We start from the raw sequence: 7,082 nt of genomic DNA on the forward strand, positions 1-7,082 counted from the left end.
GGACCAGAGCTAATCATGGGCCCAATAGTTAAACTTGGTAGTTGGCTGTTCCACACAAACTACAATCAGAGATGGAGAAACAACCTCATTGGTAAATATAGCACATTTCAACTCAAGCAAACAAAGAGTGTAGGATGTGAACCCACAAATTTCACCCAACATCTCAGAGATTTAGCTGCGGGACACAACTCACTATCTACTGTTGGGAAGAGGTAAAAGCAACAGGTCAGAGATTCATCAAACCTGCTAGAACATCACAATGGCAACTCAGAAACAGTACTCCTCTCCCTGACAATATCAAATACCAATCTTTGGGGTCTCAGATATAGGCTCATATACAAACTCTATTATGCTCAGCTCCTGATTGAGAAGTCAAATGAGAAAGTATCAGCAAAAATATCCAGAGATATGAAAATCAAAGTGAAAGGTCCCCCTCAAAAGAAAATAATAACTGCTCACCAATGAATACCAACATAAATGAAAAGATTAAAATTTCAGTTGAAGAATTTCAAATATGGATTGTAAAGAAATTAAATGAAATGACAAGAGACAATAGAAACACAACACAAAGAAGCCACAAAAACAATGCAGGAAATGAAGTATTCTTTAAAGAAATTGAAATATCTGAAAAACAGAACTTTTGCCACCAGTTTGAACTTGGCAGGTCTGATGTGGGAGGCCAGGCAGTGGATGACTGCTTTTCCCTCTACCTGCACCCTTTCCTTTGCCAATGGCAGACCCAGGTATTGACCCTCATTGGGCTCCTTCTCTGTCCTTATGACAGGTGCCCAGGGAGAAGGGTTAGAAGTGGTGTGCCCACCGTCGCCATTCAGCTACAGCAATTCCACCATGTCACTGTTGTCTCCCCTCAGCCACTAGAGAATCCAGTTTTATGAGGACAATGGTGGCAGGGAGAATGAGGAAGAGGTAGACAAAGATGCCTCTGACTCAGAGGTCAAGGTAGTAAGCTTGAAAGCTTGAGAAGAATGGAGTTACAGGGGCACACCAGAAATGAAGTTGAATCAGAAGATAACCAGAATGGAAACAGGTGAGCCTACCAGAAAACAGCTTGACACCATGGGAAGTGTCATTTGTTGGCAAAGAAAAAGAAGAGCATGACTGGCTGCAACAGAAAGCTCTAGATGAATTACATCAAAAACTAAAGAAAAGAAAAGGAAGAATGTGAAAAAGGAAAGGTAATTGCTGAAGAAAAGCATAAGGAAAGGGTTCAGGAAAAGAAAGAGAACAAAAAATAAATAAATGGAAAAGCAACAAAGGAATTGGAGAAAGAATATTTGCAAGAAAAGAAAAAGAAAACTATCAAGAATGGTTAAAGAAAAAATGCTGAAGAATGTGAGAAGAACAAAAAAAATGGCAATCTGAATTACATGAGAAAAAGGAAATAGTAGGGAAAAAAGTTGAAAGAATGGTTGGAAAATGCAAAAAAAAAATAAACCTTGTCCAGCTGCAAAGAGCTATGATTATGCCAATGGAAAACTTACAGGTTTTTCCAGTGGGAATTCTTATCCAGAACCAGCCTTTTATAATCCAGTTCCATGGAAACCTGTTCATATGTTCCCTCTCAAAGAAGCTAAGGATCTATCAAGAAAGAAGAATAAAAGACCTGTGATAAGTTAAGCACACAAATCATCATTTCTGGTAATTCATAAAGCCAGAATCAACCTTTGCCTTGGCACTCTGTGCAAAATACAAAGATAGCACATGTAGGAAATTACCTGGAGCTATTTAATTTTAAAATTAGAAATTGTTTTTTACTGCTTAATCAGTAACTCAATGTTTAATTTGATTATTGACAATTATGAACTTTTGCATTTGTATATGGAATCCTTAGAGTTAATTGAGGAAGATATTTTCTACATTTTGGTTTTTCTTTTTTTAACTTTTCAAGGTTTATTTTGGCATATTGTTTTTCAAAATAAGTGACTGAATTTGTAACAATTTTGCTTGTATTAAAACTGTATTGTAATACCAATAACCACTGATCCCCCCAAAAAAGACCTAGAACTTCTCTACCCTTTTACAGTAGTGCCAAAGAAGATGCAGTATTTGGGAATTTAACAAAGGATGTGAAATATCTCTATAAAGAGAATCATGAAACTCTGAGAAAAGACATAGCTGAAGATGTTAACAAATGGAAGAACATACCATGCTCATGGTTGGGAAGAATCAACATTGTTAAAATGTCTATACTAACCAAAGCAATCTACAGATTTAATGCAATCCCTATAAAGGCACCATCATCATACTTTAAAGAGTTTGAAAAAATATTGCTTCGTTTTATATGGAATCAGAATAAAAGTTGAATAACAAATACACTACTCAGAAATAAAAACAGATCAGGAGGTATGATGTTACCAGACTTCGGGCTATACTATAAATCTATAGTGATCAAAACAGCCTGGTAACTGACACAAAAATAGAGATGTAGATGTATGGAACACAATAGAGAGCCAAGAGATGAATCCAGACACTTATGGTCTTTGATGTTTGACATACATATCAAAAACATTCAATGGGGGAAAGATTCCCTATTTAACAAATGGTGTTGTCTGACAACGTGTAGAAAAATGAAACTGGACCCCCATATTTCACCATTAACAAAAATTGATTCTCACTGGATAAAAAATTTAAACTTAAGACATGAAACTATAAAAAAGGTGTTTTAAGCTGCCTCTGTTCTCTTTGGTCCTGAGTAACTTTTGAATGCCAATCTCCATCTACCCCCAGAGGTAATTTAGGAGTAATTCCCTCAGGTGAGAGCTATAAAATTTGGATCAGGATATGTGTGGTCCAAACCCATAATTCCTCAGGGAGAAGCTGAAATTTGAGGTTTCTATCCCAATAAAAGACATTTTGCCTAAGGTGAGGTTTGTGGTATGGCTGTATCTCTGCTTGTTCTACCCATTTTGATTGAAATATTTTTGAAGTTGCATGGCGTAAAGGAGATTTTTAAATTAGATTTATCTCATAGTGAATAGATCAATGTGTAGTTGTTTATTTCATGCATCTATGGAAAGAGGGAAAATCAGGAACCTCCTATTCTACCATCTTGCTGACTTACTTTCCAAATTAATTTAATATTGATGAAATAATACCACTCTGCTTATTTGCCTATAAAATTGAATTTGGGAGCTAGAACATACTATTCTTAGCAAAGTATCTCAAGAATGGAAGAAAAAGTATCCAATGTACTCAGTCCTATTATGAAACTAATTTATGGCTTTCATATGAAAGCTATAACCCAATTATAGCCTAAAAATATGGGAAAAGGGGAAAGTGAGGGGAGGGGAGAGGGGAGGATGGGTAGAGGAAGGGTAATTTGTGGGACCACACCAACGGTGCAGCTTGCAAGGGTACATGTGAAATTTACTAAATGTAGAATGTAAGCGTCTTAACACAATAACCAAGAAAATGCCAGGAAGGCTATGTTAACCAGTTTGATAAAAATATTTCAAATTGTATATAAAACCAGCTCATGGTATCCCATGATTGTATTAATGTACACAGCTATGATTTAATAAAAAAAATAAATAAAAGAAAAGAAGGGCATTAAAAATATTTAAAAAAATTGAATTTGGGAATCTTAGAAGCCTGTCAATTTTTTAAAATGAGTATATAATGCTACTCTATTCAAATGTTTCAATTGAAACATTAAATAGACACATTTTTAGATACCAAAAACCTCGCCCTATTTTAAGAGGTTATTGGCATTATCAAAATAAATAAGGTCTTTTTTTTATTTCCACCTAAAAGTCTGTTAGACTATCTACTTTTTAGGGAGATAAATAATGCAGGTGATGACTGAACTTGTCAAGCATAAGCTGCAATAACCCCATACTAAGGTAATGTCATAACAAATACTTAAATTTTCAATCATTCGGATGTTTTCTCTACATCGTTCTAAACATATGTCTATTGGAAAACATACTGAAAACAGCTTGAATGGTTTATTTAATTTCATAGTTGTCAATTATGTAAACCCAAGTTCCAGATAGCTAATAATTTACTAACAAGGCCTGCGTTGCTGCTTCTAAATTCTTTTAAGGAACTCTTATAAATACTGTTACTGCACAGTGGGCAGGTCTCTATTTGGTGGTACGAAGTCCAACCTGATGGACTTATAGCTGATCAAAGTAATGTTAGGGTAAGTCTAACAGACTGCCCAGGATTCCATCTCCTGTGGTGATTAAATCTGAAAGGTAGATATTGGAGAATGGAGTGGAAATTAACATATTTAGGTTATTATTTTTTTTAAAGCTCTGTTTAGAAAAAGCCTGTGGATGCTGAGGAATAATTTCTTTCCATTTATACAGAGGGTGCCAAAAATATGTATACTGATTTTAAGCATGAAAAATCTATATTAAAATTGTGATAATCAACACGTACCGATAACATCTTTTATCTTGTATATTGTAACTTTATCTCTTGTAATTGTCTCAAACATGACTTGAGTATTACAATGTTAATACAGTTTTTTTTTTTTTCTGGTATTCTATGTATAACAAATCCTCGTAATACTGAGAGACGATACCTAGAAGGGTGAGGCCTAGGAGAACAGGTCTCCTGGAGGAGACCACAAAGATACACCTGCAGGGTCCTCTCCATGGTGACTCAGCTCTTGGGAATTTGTAAACTTAACTTCCTGAAACTTGGAAATTTCCAAGTTCTGTGAAATCCTGTAATTCTGTAGGGGCTGGAATAGCATCTCCTGCTTGATTCAAACTGACCAATGAGAAGGGTACCTATGGGGTGGAAATATTTGACTGTCAATAAAAAGTGAAAGACCAAGAAAACATGGTGATTTGGAATTCTTCTACACCATAAGCTCCTGCTGGTGAATAATGCCCTTCCTCTTATAAACGTGGTATTTGGGTGCTCTTTCTCTCCATTGGGCCTTGTCTTAATGCAACATTTTGGTTCCCTGGCTGGGAAGCGAGATTACCCTTGGAGAGAACACACACCTGGTAGTTGCCACCAATCCTCTGGACACCCACGTAGGGGTCCCTGATCAGCCTGGGTGATGTGAACCACTGAGCATGCCAGGGAGGCAGTTTGGCCTTCTTGTGTGGATGCCTGAACTGGGCTGAGAAGGGACCCTGTCAGTGGGTCTTCAAGGAGTCAAACACCGGGAGGAACTGGAATGAGGGAACAGGTACCTACACAGGGAGACATTTAAGGCAAGGTATGATCAATCTGGGGATCCCACTACAGTTTTAGTGGGAGAAGGAGCCTGATCAACTCCTTGGGCATTAGATTGCTTGCAGGTCTGTTGAGAGGTGTGTGAGAGTATGTGGATGTGGTGTAACTGAGGGAACGCTGAGAGTGGAGTTGGACCCTCCCTTCACAGAGCCTAGGGGAGTGTTGGTTTGCTTCTTTTGGCTAAGTGGCAGCTTGAGTGGGAAATCGAGGCTGCTCAGGTTAAGTGAGTTGGAATTGTGTGCATGTGAGTTCTTTGAGAATGACTGATCTGGGTAACAATAGGTGGGGTTTCGCCCTCCCCCCATTCATGGGGTGAAACAAATGTGTGAGTGTGCTCTTCTTCCATGCTCCAACTTTGCCCCCTGGCTATTCTGAGAGAAACTTGAAGTTCCAGGTTTTCTGCTTTCTGTCTTTGGTGGCAGCCACATGGCCATGTGGGACTTGGGGGAAAAGGAAAAGACATTAGAAAGAATGTTGTTGTAGTTTTGTTACTGGAATTTCTTCAGTGAGTGTTCGGTTTCAAGAATTTGAGAATTGAGCCCATAGGCCACAGATCAGTGATGAAATAGCATTTTGTTGGACTGAGGGGCATGAAGAGAGAGTGGAGAGTGGCAGAGCTATTGGCAAAGGGGTCATGCCTTGAAAAGTGTTGCGGTTCAGGCAGTCCAGTGAGCTCTGGATGGCCCTTAAAAATCTGGGGAAGAGAGTGTAAATCTTGTGCTGGATGAGACTGTATCCATAGAAGCAACAGGTCTTCAAGGTGAACAGCCTCTGGAAGTGGGGAGGAGGCCCAGATCAGAGGTTTCCTGCAGAAGTTCTTTTTCCAGGGGTAAATAATTGGCCCTGAGAGATATTTTGGCCAGGACTTGATAGATGGAAAAGTACCTTTACAAACTGAAGGGGTGTTCTAGCAAATGAATGAATGCAGCACCTCACCTTGGACAAGGTTATTAGGTCTTTGCTGCAGTTATTTTTTTTCTTTAAATAGTTTTATTTACAATCGTACTGATGTCAGTTGTATAAACTTTTATTTTCTTTCTTTCTTTCTTTTCTTTCTTTTTTTTTTTTTTTTTTTTTTTTTTTGGTTAACATAGCCTTCCTGGAATTTTCTTAGTTATTGTATTAAGACAATTATATTCTACATTTACTAAGTTTCACATGTACCCTTGTAAGATGCACCACAGTTGTAATCCCACCAATCACCCTCCTTCTGCCCATCCTCCCCCCTCAGTTCCCTCCCTTTCCCCCTTGCCCGTATTCTTAGGTTATAACTGGGTTATAGCTTTCATATGAAAGCTTAAAAAATATACTACTGGGACCTGATCAAACTAAAAAGCTTTTGCTGCAGTTTTTGTCTGGGGAGGGGATTAGGGTATGTTCTTAGTCAAGGTAGAGCCATCCAAAAGGTTTCAGGCTGTTTTGTTCATGACCTTGCTGGGGCTCAGAGGGTTTGTGCCTGGAGATGGGAGTCTTATGTCAGAGCTCACCTTAGCCTGAAAAATGGGGGTTCCCTGTCCAGCCCTGAGAGGGAAAATCCTGTATCAATGTTACATCCCATAAAATGTCTCTCATTTGTAAAATGTACTAATTTGGTTGTTTAAATTGTTGGGGAAACTAAATCTTTGTCAAAGGAAAAGATTCTTGCCTTTTAAACCTTCTAGTTATCAATTTGGCTGAGTGAATGGGTGACTTCATGGTAAACTGGGATCCTGTTTTGTGAGAAGTGAGTTTTCGAAAGTAAGAGAAATTAGACAGAAAGGAGAATGGCATTGTGTAAAGAAAGAATCTTGTGTGATAAATTTTGTCATGAAACAGAATGGTTGTGTAAGAATGCGGAAGGCAGGACAAAAGTGAAAGAAATT

At 38.0% G+C, this 7,082-nt stretch overlaps 1 pseudogene; it reads left to right on the top strand.

The window, feature by feature from the left end:
• The first annotated feature begins 585 nt into the window (after positions 1-585).
• On the top strand, positions 586-1,719 carry LOC128577024 (coiled-coil domain-containing protein 34-like; annotated as a pseudogene).
• The last annotated feature ends 5,363 nt before the right edge of the window (positions 1,720-7,082 follow it).

The sequence above is a fragment of the Nycticebus coucang genome, chromosome X (assembly GCF_027406575.1).
Source record: "Nycticebus coucang isolate mNycCou1 chromosome X, mNycCou1.pri, whole genome shotgun sequence".
In the NCBI taxonomy this organism is placed as follows: domain Eukaryota; kingdom Metazoa; phylum Chordata; class Mammalia; order Primates; family Lorisidae; genus Nycticebus; species Nycticebus coucang.